Consider the following 13,061-nt stretch of genomic DNA (forward strand, 5'->3'; position numbering starts at 1 on the left):
CTCATTTTCGTCACTACTTGGTATCTTTCAAAATCTGGGACCCATTCTTTTTCAAGGTGGACTGACTCATTAATTTTGGCCTTGGACTTATTGGTCTGAAATCTGCGAGTTCAGGGACCCATAGATAGTAAATTCTAGATTATTCCCTGAACATTATTATTATCCTACCAAAAAGACTGCCAACAAGGTATATTTTAACTTTTCCTATTTTTATTTCTCAAAAATTAATTTTATCAATTAGCTCCTTGAGCCATTCAAGACAGCTGCAACAGTTCTGTGTGGTGAGAAGTATCCAACAGTCTCTCTTATATTCAACTACAAGACGCTGCTGATTCTGCATGTGACAGCGAATGATTTGGACAGTGAAACTATCTCAAGAGTCAAGGCTGCCATGCTCGGAGATCTGCAAACACGGTAATTTTTAACTTGACTTAGTTTTTTAATCCGTTTAAATGAAGGCAGTGTGTTTCACTGCACAGCTCGAGCATATTTCTGAATCAAGCAAATGACTGAATTATTTACTTTCCAAACATTGTAGTATTATGGTCGAAAATTTATCTGATTATAATTACTATTAACTAGTATTACTATTACATATTAAAGAGTCTAATTTTAGAACATTGACATAGTTCCCAACATGTTTTTATAAATTCACAAATGATTTAAATTAATTTTATTATTTTAAGGTACAATGACGTAGAACCATTTCTGGTAGAGTGCAGCCTTGTTGACCCATAATTTAGGGACATCCAGTTCATCACTGATCAGAACAGAACTGATGCTCTGGCAGCCATCAAAAACAGAATGTCTACCATTGCTCTTCGGATGGGATTGGTAATCTTCCTTTGTATTTATAATTTACAATATAATTTGTAAATTCCTATAATATTGCCTTACAGTATTAACCTGATCCCTTCATTTATGAAAATAGAACAGCTGAGTGTTTTTGTTTAACATCTGTTTAAATTTACTGGAATTATGAACACTTTATCATGAAATTTTATTCTTAAGGGTCTTGGATCAGGTTAATATTGTAAGGAAATAAGGATATAAGCTTCTTTTATTTAACTATACTAAAGCTCAAAACCAATTCAATTCAATATGTTTGTGTTGGCAAGGCTTTTAACAATTAACATAGGCTGGTTAAAGCTTTTAACAACCAACTTTGTATTACATAGGAAAATAGTTCAACATGCATATAAAGCTGAAAAGGAAATAAAATTAAAACACAACTGATGTAATAAGGAAATGTATGTAATAATTCTATATAGATTCAACTAATGAGGAATTAGAGCCTTTTGATAGAAAACACAGGTATCACAGAGATAACAGATTTACACATTAGCAAATAAGGATTATGTGGCATAAAATCATCAGAAGGTAAAATTTGTTGTAAATTTTTTTCTCTTTCAAATGAGACAAACAGCTGTCACACATGAGGAAGCTAAGGCCACAGCTGATGACAGTGACAAGCCCCCTCAGTTGAACATCCTGAATGATGAGGAGCAATCTGATGACAACAACAACTACAAGGAGCAAGAGCCAACTATTGTTGTTGAAGACACCCCAGAGGCAGATAATGACACAAAAACCAACAAGTGATCTAGGACGTTTGTTTGATGTGTTCATTACTAAAGAAGAGTCTTCTGCTGCTGATAAAGTTGAATTAGAGCTGAACTGTTATCTGAAAGAATCAAGGGCGAAAATGGAAGTGAATCCAATAGACTGGTGGGGGGCAAGGTCTGACAAATATCCTATTCTGGCTAGAGTTGCCTGTTCACACTTGATCATCCAAGACACATCTGTGGCTAGTAAAAGAGTATTTTCTACTACAGGACACCTTGTATCGGCCCAAAGGGCTTGTCTGTTGCCAGAAATTGTAGATAAACTTGTCTTCCTTAAGAAGAACCTTTAAGTTGAAAAGGTTAAAGCTAAACCAACTTTGAGTGCTTCAGAAGCACCCGGGGGAACAGAATGACTTTGTAACAATTCAATTTATTGATGTGACCAGCTGAACACTTAGGTTTAATGTGTGTTTACTTTCAGTATTGTGTACAGTTTGAATTTTGATTCAAGAATTCGTTAACAATGTTCATCTTTAATCTAGTTATATTGCAGATTTTTTCTTTATTTGTGTCTTGTTCTGAGAAAACTGGGCATAATGCATGTGCGTAAAGTGTCGTCCCGGATAAGCCTGTGCAGTCTGCAGAGGCTTATCAGGAACGACACTTTCCGCTTAAACTAGATTTTCTGTGAAAAGGGAGTTCATTTTAACGAAAAAAATACCATTAAAGCGGAAAGTGTCGTTCCTGATAAGCCTTTGCGGACTGCACAGGCCTAACTGGGACGACATTTTACGCACATGCATTTTGCCAAATTTTCACAGAACAAGACACATTTTAAAGGTTTTTGAGGCTTCTTATTTTCTTAAACTGTCACTTTATTCTTGTTATAATAATAATAATACAAGTTATTTGTATTTTTTCATAAGAAATATAAAAGTTCTGGTGTTTCAAAACATAATTTTGGTTATAGCAATATAAATTAGTCAAGTAATCATATATTTTGCATTTTTACTTTCAAATTAGGATTCAAACCGATATTCGATATCCGAGCCTTTGGATTCGAATTTGAATCCGATTGAAATTTTGGATTTGGTGCAGCGCTAATTGATAGGTACATTGATCATGACTGGCAGATGACCCCTATTGATTTTCAGGTCACTAGGTCAAAGGTCAAGTTCACAGTGACAAAAAACGTATTCACACAATAGCTACCACTTCAACTGACAGCCTATATGGGAGGCATGCATGTTTTACCAACAGCCCTTGTTAAAGTTCTGGCTACCATAACTTTAAATGTCGCTTTTTATGATTTTTGACTGGCGCGACAGGTCTGTCAATACTATATAAACTGTACGCTGAAGTTTCTTTAGCTACCCTTGTTACAGTGTAGTTTATCCAACTGGAAACAAATAATGCACTATTATTGGCACATTAAGCACATTCATTAAACTTTTCAACTTTGTTTGAACAAATGTTTTGTGATTAATGACAATAACATGAAGAATGTTGATGTTGTTCATGTCTTGAAAACTGCGACAAGTACAGCCACATAATGCTTACCAATCTAAAAATATGAAAAGTCTGATTCACATTTTTATGCCGCCCTTCGAATATTGTTTTGCACATGTCGGTCGGTTCGTCCACCAAATGGTTTCCGGATGATAACTCAAGAACGCTTAGGCCTAGGATCATGAAGCTTCATAGGTACATTGATCATGACTGGCAGATGACCCCTATAGATTTTCAGGTCACTAGGTCAAAGGTCAAGGTCACAGTGACTCGAAACAGTATGATTTCTGGATGATAACTCAAGAATGCTTACGCCTAGGATCATGAAACTTCATAGGTACATTGATCGTGACTGACAGATGACCCCTATTGATTTTTGGTCACTAGGTCAAAGGTCAAGGTCACATTGACTCGAAACAGTAAAATGTTTTCCGGATAAAAACTCAAGAATGCTAACGCCTAGGATCATGAAACTTATAAGGTACATTGATCATGACTTGAAGATAACCCTTACTGATTTTCAAGTCACTAGGTAAAAGGTCAAGGTCACAGTGACTCGAAACAGTAAAATGGTTTCCAGATGATAACTCAACAATGCTTAAGCCTAGGATCATGAAACTTCATAGGTACATTGATCATGACTGGCAGAGGACCCCTATTGATTTTCAGGTCAATAGGTCAAAGGTCAAGGTCATGGTGACTCTAAATAGTAAAATGGTTTCCGAATGATAATTCAAGAATGCTTACGCCTAGGATCATGGAACTTCATAGGTATATTGATCATGACTGGCAGATGACCCCTATTAATTTTTAGGTCAATGGGTCAAAGGTCAAGGTCATGGTGACTCGAAAAAGTAAAATGGTTTCCGGATAATACTCAAGAATGCTTAGGCATAGGATCATGAAACTTCATAGGTTCATTGATCATGTCTGGCAGATGACCCCTATTGATTTTCAAGTCACTAGGTCAAAGGTCAAGGTCACAGTGACTCGAAACAACAAAATGGTTTCCGGGTGATAACTCAAGAATACTTAGGCCTAGGATCATGAAATTTCATAGGTACATTGAATCGTTGATCATGACTGGCAGATGACCCCTATAGATATTCAGGTCAAAGGTCAAGGTCACAGTGACATAAAACGTATTCACACAATGGCTGCCACTACAACTGACAGCCCATATGGGGAGCATGCATGTTTTACAAACAGCCCTTAAGTAAAACCTACATTTTTTGTATAAAAAGTGCTACGTTCTCTCAGGACCAAGTCATGCCTGCAAACTCATTGCTTCCTTTATCATTTATTATGCCCCTGGTAAAAGATATTTTGCGCATATATTTGCCCATTTATCCTTATTTACATATGATGTATTCACATTGGTCCATGTCAACCATATGAGATTCCAGGAGCAGATGCTTATTTAATTTCCATTCAATCATGGCCATTTTGAAGTCTTCATTTAGAGAATTATATGCATGCCACTTTCAGTAATATGATATTTACAATATTTAACATCTAGTCATTTTTGTGATAACAGTATGATAGACTACACTTACTATCAAGTGGCATATCAGTCTGATTTATAAGCCTTAGTTTTATTTTAAGAGTCACTTGGTCACGATGTAACAGTATGAAATCTCGGACAAGTTCATTTATGGGTCATCTGGGGTCAAAAACTAGGTCTCAAGGATCCTGTTCAAGTTTGAAGTTGGGTTATGTGCAGTCAAAAACTAGGTCACTAGGTCAAATCATATAGAAAATCTGTTAAGGTCGGTACGCAAACCTATAGGAAAAGTCTGTTTATACTCAAGAGGTCACATAGGTCTGTTTATACTATAGAGGTCATATAAGTCTTTTTAGCTCGGCCATTTTTTGGAGAAAACCCGAGGTATTGTCATAACCAGCTTGACGCAAGCTGTCCTTACCAATTAAGGTTTTTAACATCGTCTCTAAAATCAAAGTTCTTCAACCTACAACTTGGAAACTTCATATGTAGCTGCACCTTGATGATTCTAGATGCCACTCCTATTTTCGGGTCACTAGGTCTAAGGTCAGGGTCTCTGTGACCTCTAAAAAAAGACAGGCAATCATTATTCAAAACTGTACCCGCAGCCGAGAGTGGCGCCCGTAATTCTGTAGAGGTCTCATTTTTAGCTCGGCTGTTTTCGGGGAAAACCCGAGCTATTGTCATAGCCAGCTCGTCGTCCGCCGTCCGCCGTAGGCGTCGTGCTAAAACCTTAACTTTGGCCAAAACTTTTAAAATATTGAAGATAGCAACTTGATATTTTGCATGCATGTGTATCTCATGGAGCTGCACAGTTTGAGTGGTAAAATTTCAAGGTGAACATCATCCTTTAAGGTCTAGGGTCGAAAAAACAAATCCAAGAGAAGTGATAAGCCTTCAATGGACATAATTATCTGACCTGCCAACGTTTATATTTTTGTTAAATAAATCAAAGCGGCGCAGTAGGCGGCATTGCGTTTCTGACAAACACATCGTGGTAAAAGGTCAAGGTAAAGGTCATCCTTCAAGGTCTAAGGTCAAAAATACAAATCCAAGGGAAGTAATAAGCTTTAAAGGGAGATAATTATTCAATATTGAACATAGCAACTTGATATTTGGCATGTATGTGTATCTCATGGAGCTACACATTTTGAGTGGTGAAACTACAGTCACGGTAGTGGCTTTTAATCATTTGCTACTAAAAATAGAGATTTGATAGAGACAATTATTTTCAAGGGAAGTAATTTCTATAATTATAAATCTCATATTATATATTTCCTTACCAAGAATTTAAGTTCTTTTCACAGTTACTGTACAGATTTATTATTTTGATTATTTATAACTCAAATGATTGATTTGTGATATTTTTTTAAATTATATAATTATAATTTCTTACCTGTTCTAATTTGTGAATGCTAGTTTTCATTAAATACCAGTGGACTTATATCCAAAGATACATGATGAACTCTGGCTATGATCTCTTTGATAAACCACAGGCCTTGGTTGTCAATGATGTCTGACTTGGTCATATTTGACTGTCTACAGACCTACAGACCCCCCCCCCGGTTGAATAGGACAAAATCCAAGGGAAGAAATACGCTTTAAAGGGAGATGATTTCTATGCCTGCCAAATGATAAATATAAATTTTATTTCAAAGCAACGCAGTAGGGGGCATTGTGTTTCTGACGAACACATTTCTTGTTGGGTCACTAGGTCAAAGGTCAAGGTCACTGTGACCTCTAACAAAATAAATTCTGACAAGCTTTCGCAGCCGAGCGTGGCACCCATTATGCGGTGCTCTTGTTTGTCTTATGTTGGTAAATGTTCATCTCGGTCAATTCTAGGCTAAGTTTGAAAGTAGGTCAAATGTGGTCCAAACAGACAAAATCACAGAAAAGGTTGGTGAACACTCCAGAGGTCACAATTTCTTCCAGATCTTCATGAAAATTGGACAGAATGTTATCTCGATGAAATAAAGGTTCAGTTTGAAAATTGGTAGTTTGTCAAAAACTAGGTCATTAGGTCAAATTATAGAAAACTTTCTTTAGCTTTCTACAGGTCACATTATCTTCCTTATTTTCATGAAAATCGGTTACATTGTCCATCTTAATTAAATCAAAAGCTGAGTTTGGAAGATGGTCATGGGCAGGATAAAGCTAGGTTACAACTTAGTCAAATCATACTGTAACACAAGTTTTTGACACTCTAGAAGGAGTCTTGGGTGAGCGATACAGGGCTTTCTTGTTTTAGAACAGCCTGTAGTAAGAAAGGGAAAGTATTGTATTTGTTTCACAAGTAACATTTTACTTGTCACGACGTGACGAGGTGAGCTTTTGTTATCACTCTTTGTCTGTTGTATTTTATCCAAAGTTTATTGTGAACACATAAGATGATATAATTTTACGATGTTTACAATCGGGTGTCACATCTTTGCCAGATTCTTATGAAACTTAGTCACCTCTATGTCATTTTGGGTTTCATATTTTGTCAAAAATAGGGCACTAGGCCAAATATAAGAAAAGGTCTGTTAAAACTTTAGTGGTCACATTCTCTGATCCACTTGTAAATTGGTTAGAATATTATTTTAAATGATATCAAAGTCAAACTTGAAAGTGGCATATTCAAAATCTAGGTCACAAGGTCTAGTCTCAGTGATACACAGGTCACGTTCCAAAGTGGGTCATGTGCTTCCAAGCATTTGATCAATAACTAAAATCATTAAAAATCTATGTTAACACTAACATTTTTTGCCTGATCTTCATGGCAGTTCATCAGAATTTTCAAATAAATAAAAGTAGGAACTCGGTAACAAGGCTCAACTAGATCGGATCGAAGCAAATAATTTGTTCATACTCACAATGTCATATTTTTTCCAGATCTTCATGAAAAATTAGTTAACATCACCAGGAAACAATTAGTTTCAGGTGAGCCACATTGGGCTGTTAAAGCCATCTATGTATAGTATAGTTTGTTACAAAAACTTGTTTATCAATAAAAATAAATGAAAAAAAATGGCTTTATAAAAGTAGTAGTGTTGGATGATATATTCCTCAGCTTATAATCTATGACAATGTTATGAGAAGAAAAACTAAATCGACTTTTATTATACCCCAACATACTGTTATTCGGGGCTAGCACAGGAATTCTCTTAGCGTCGCATCCTGAATTGTTAATTATGTTCCTAGAAAAATATGGGTTAGCATATTGTTGCTGTTTTATCCATTGGTTTTCTAGACCATTACTCCCAAAAGAATAATTGTAGGTTCAAAAATGCGACTTTCAGGTAAATACATCTCATTGAAGGAGAGTGCAGTGTCCAAGAACGAAAACTATTGCACCACGACCATTAAACTATTGACTTGCGGATGAATGACAAGCAATAAAAATTACACAATTGAGGTGATGTAGATTAACTTAAATGGATGCTTATATATCCATCCTCTACAAAAGCATCGTCACACCAGTACTGTCAGTACTTTGATTATAGAACGAGGATGGAATGTGTTTCCGCTTATTTTCAGAAAAATGCCACATAAGTTTCAAAAATGTGTTATCTACTTATTGTAAAGATGTGAAGATCACTCGATATTTAGCATACACATTGTTAAAACGGTTCAGTACCCTCTCCGTTATTTATAATCCGAAATGCACCATCTATGTAACGGTAACGGCTACTTTCCGTTGATAAACGAAGGCACAATCCAAAAAAGAAAAATCATCACTTATGAGATAAAGTTTTAAGAAATACTGTACACTTTAAATCGTCATTATAGCAGTAAAAAAATGAAGTCTTGTCTAAATGGCGTGTAGTATAAAAAAGATTGTATACGTCTAGAATCATTGTGGCTTTTAAATAAACATATATTTATGAGACCTAAAAAAATTGAGACAATCTTTAAGGCATTTTACATGCGTGCATTTGTTAACGGTTTATAGCAATTCATGTGTCGGTAGTTACATGTATGCAATAGCTGTCGTACATGAATTCGGTTTTAAAACACAATCTTGGAGTTCAACACCTAAGTTCGCTACGTACTATGGTGTTCAAGACAAAAGTTTGTTATATTGAGTTTCAACCTTACTTTGGCAAGCAACATCATAGTAAGTTTGGTGTTAGCGATCATAAATATATGTGGTACGCAGTGTTATTCTCTTCATCAGCTACCACAACATGATCAACATCAACCTCATCGTAGACATTATTATAAACATCAAATCATAATGTTCACAATCACAGTTGTCATCACAATCACCATCAACGACATGAACAGCATCGATGTCAACAATATTTAGTAGTATAATAATCATAAGCGTCATATCATCACACTTTACACCACGTTATGTATCATATGAGAGTATACACCACAAGTTTAAAAATAGTAACACATTGACCAGACGTAAGCATGTGTGTTTACAAAAATCTCGGCGAATGCCTGTAAAAGGATGATGTCATAGTGAAAACTCTGATGTGGATTTAGAGAAAACCTATGCTTTTGAAGAAGATTATCAAGAGGATGATGAGGATAATGATGATTGTGATGTCGATAAGGATACTGATGATGATGATGATGATGATGATGATGATGATGATGATGATGATGATGATGATGATGATGATGATGATGATGATGATGATGATGATGATGATGATGATGATGAATTAGAGGATGATTATGGTGGTTGTGGTGATGACGGTAGTGGTGGTGACGATTATGATGCTTATGGTGGTGGTATTGATGATGATGATGATGGGAATTGTGATTGTGATGATAATGATTTTGTTGTTGTTCATGATAATGATTATGCTTCTGCTGCTGATAATGATGGTGCTGCTGTTGCTGATGCTGCTGCTGATGATGATGGTGATTTGTTAAATAGAGAGGCATATATACAGCAACACATTTCCTCGTTAGCTGTACACAAATAAATCATGTTAAATCAGATAATCATTTTTTTTCAACAGATTGTGTATAATATATTTCGTTATTATGTATAATATCTTAATGTCATGAACATTGTTGTTTTATATGTGTGTTTCTTCTAAGAATTGTATCCCTATGTCAATAATATTGTGTACAATGGTATTTAATAAGAAAGGTCCCAATTTAAACTCTAACCCTGATAAAAATGAAATGTATTTTTTCAATGATAAATATAGTTATTTTGAAAATATATATTATAAATAAAAACGCCGTGGCTAATTCAGAGGTAAGCGGATACTTGTTTGGAGAGGTTACATGTACCTTCATATTGATCCGACCTAACCTTTGTTTAAATAAAAAATATACAAGTGACTAAACGACACAACATAACATAAATAAGCGAATTTACTTTTCGACGCTGTTTTCATTTATTCTTGACAACAAGCCTTTATATCTAGCATACAACATGATATATATGCAGCTCAATATCTATGGTGATCTTTAAAATCAATAAAATTGAATTTAAAAGAATGTAAAGTTGAAATGACGGTCGTGTTCTATGTTGATTTATAACACAGTTTTGCATGTTCCGTAACAGAGAGGCTGCTTTAAAGATTGAAAAGCTCGTTACATCCTGTATACGTTATCACATCCACCGATAACAAATGTATTCACATGTCGATCGCCAGTACCTTCATTTGACACTCGCGTTGTATAACATTATTCAGCAAACTAGTTTTCTTAAATCGCATAGTTTCAATAGAAGAAATTCATAAATTCAAAATGTGAAGGCTGTGAGTTGAACTATTCGTTTAAGTTTTGAGTATTTTGCTGCATGGTATTGCGATAAACGTAAGTTTACATGAATATTCATGAACATTGTACATAATTATTGCATATAAATAATAAACAGAATATTACTCACATCACGAAAAGAAGCGTTAAAGAAATAATTTACTGTTACAATATCATATATCAAAGATATTAAAGAAACACACACATAATTTGCCGCAAACATCAATAAAAAGACACCGGTGTGAGAGAATACAAATTATGAAAATATTTTTTACAAAACTCAATTTAAATTTTTGGGTATTCTGATACATAATTTATTCATACGATTGTAAAAAAGTAACATTTTGTTTTGATTATCTTTAACAATATAAATTATTCCTCCCCACTTTACAAGGTTGAATATATGTAGATATAAAAATCTGATGCCCTTGAAAGCGGGGCATGTTTATTCATTGAAAGCTCTGTTGACACTGGTGTTATGATGCAAGTGATACTTGTTTAACGTAACGGCTAGTCCTTTGTTTTCACTGGTATTGATATGTCCCTTGACAGCTTTGCAGCCATTGGTTTTAGGTAACCATCGTCTGTGGCGCCCTATGTTTTGGACATTAGACTGAAGGCTCGTTTCTGTGACTTTTGCTTCATCAACATACTCGCTTGAAAGCACATCAAGGTCTGCTATGTGCTCATAATCGCATCCCTTGAGACCACGGTCCGCCAGTGTTTGATAGTCTGTCTCCTGCATAATAAGCTAAGTGTGATCTGGCTGATTTTCATCACGATGCAAGGTTATTTAAATATAAAGGTTATGTATGTTTTCTGTGTGCGGCATTTCTTCAAATATCATCTTTTATTTATAATTATCAACAAAATACTGTTTAATTGGGACATTCGCAATCTGTGTATACATTTGAATAATTTTCATTGCGTTTGTGCTAAAATTTTAATAACTATCATTTGGAAATGATCATTAAATAACACATTGCCGTGATTTCGCTGTTAAAGCGCACAATCGTCTACGGTCCTGGTTTTCCTGTACTCAATCGTGCAACACAAATCAATGTTCATGTTTATATTTCTGTACATTTTTATAGTTCAGTTTTTAGAAACTATAAGTCACCTATGTAAGAAATCATTATAGAAACACATTATATGCATGTATGTATATCATAATTAAGCGTTAACCTAGCAAAAAGATCGGAAGGCAACGAGGAAGTAAGCAAAAAGTTCGAGGAACAGTGGCTTACTATAACTATTTTAGTATTTCCCAATAATTGTTTTGTAATAAGTGTACACCCTTGTTCTATCATCAACATTACAGATCGTCTTTCGCAATTTCATCTGAATATCTGTTTGTTTACCAATGGGTTGCAACTCGCATCATGTCTCTCAGAAGTAAAGGTGTTTGGCATGTGAGAGTAACGGGTATTTTGTCTTCGGCGTCTTCAAAAGTAAAAGGTTAATTATAGAATTATACATAAATACATGAATATAAATAAATAGATAAATAAATATATAAATAAACAAACAAACAAATAATTAATTTTACAATAGAATAATTAATCAATTAATTAATTTTCAATGAATAAATAAATAAATGAATAAATACATAAATAAATATACAAGTATATAAACAAATAAATAAACAAACAAACAATAAAGTAATTGAAATTAATAAATAATTAATTAAACAATTAATCAACTATCTTCTAATTAATTAATTATTTGATTAATTAAGAAAATAATTAATTGTTTAGTTTATCAATTGCTTGAACAATAAATAAATTAATTAATTAATTTTAATAAATTAGTATACTATTAATTAATTTATGAGTGAATTAATCAATTAATTAAACAATTAATTAATCAATTAATTAATTAAACAACTAATTAAATAATTTTTAATACATCAATAAATAAATAAATAAATAAATAAAAAGGTATATTTAAAATGATTGATACAAAAAAAAACATGAGCACAAAAAAGTGAACGAAGAAGCAGATAAATGGCAATGATATTCCAAATGACAATTACTTTCCAAGTGTATAACGAGCAACAATCGAACATTATCTAACTTTCAAGGCAACCAAAGTCATCACATACCATTGATGCCTCTAGGAACAAAAAATAATGGTCGGAAACATCAGACGTAAGAAGATAACGGGTACAGTGCGTCAAGATAGAAGATAAATTGCCTTATCACGTGATGTGACTTCCCTCAAATATCGTAGATGCGATAAAAATAGATACATGAACCTAACCAGATTCATTCATTGATACGGTGACGTCCATCTGAATCAAAAGCCTTAGATCTGACATGTACATCAACCGAACGGAATGGCACATATACCTTTACTAGAAATCGTATCATGGTAGCTAGAGAATGCTTTTCAAAAGTACCGCTACCTTTTTTTTCTACATACTCAAGAAACAACAGCCGACAATTCACACATGTGATCAAATGATATTCTGTTTCCAGACCGTCAATGGGTAGAACTCAGAAGAGACTGAAGTATTAATTAACAAGAAACACAGCTTGCTAGTCTTTTAGGGACCGAACAGGCGCCGGTCGTGAGGTACCCACAATTATTTAATAGATCCATACATGATAGAGGCATGTTAGTTCACCGATGCAACAGAAACAGTAATGCTGTGAAGAACCAAGTTAACTTCATATCAAACAATCTATTGTATAAGATAATAGTTACCGGGTCACCTATGTAGGAAAAACAATAACAACACCTTATATATTTGTCCCGCATTT

The 13,061-nt window shown here is 34.3% G+C and overlaps 1 long non-coding RNA gene across 1 annotated transcript; it reads left to right on the forward strand.

Moving 5' to 3' along the window:
- The first annotated feature begins 246 nt into the window (after positions 1-246).
- On the forward strand, positions 247-2,093 carry LOC127856560 (uncharacterized). Its single transcript, XR_008038121.1, has 3 exons — positions 247-414; positions 687-834; positions 1,419-2,093. It is a non-coding gene; the product is annotated as an uncharacterized LOC127856560 (long non-coding RNA).
- The last annotated feature ends 10,968 nt before the right edge of the window (positions 2,094-13,061 follow it).

Source organism: Dreissena polymorpha, chromosome 13, assembly GCF_020536995.1.
Source record: "Dreissena polymorpha isolate Duluth1 chromosome 13, UMN_Dpol_1.0, whole genome shotgun sequence".
Classification (NCBI taxonomy): Eukaryota; Metazoa; Mollusca; class Bivalvia; order Myida; family Dreissenidae; genus Dreissena; species Dreissena polymorpha.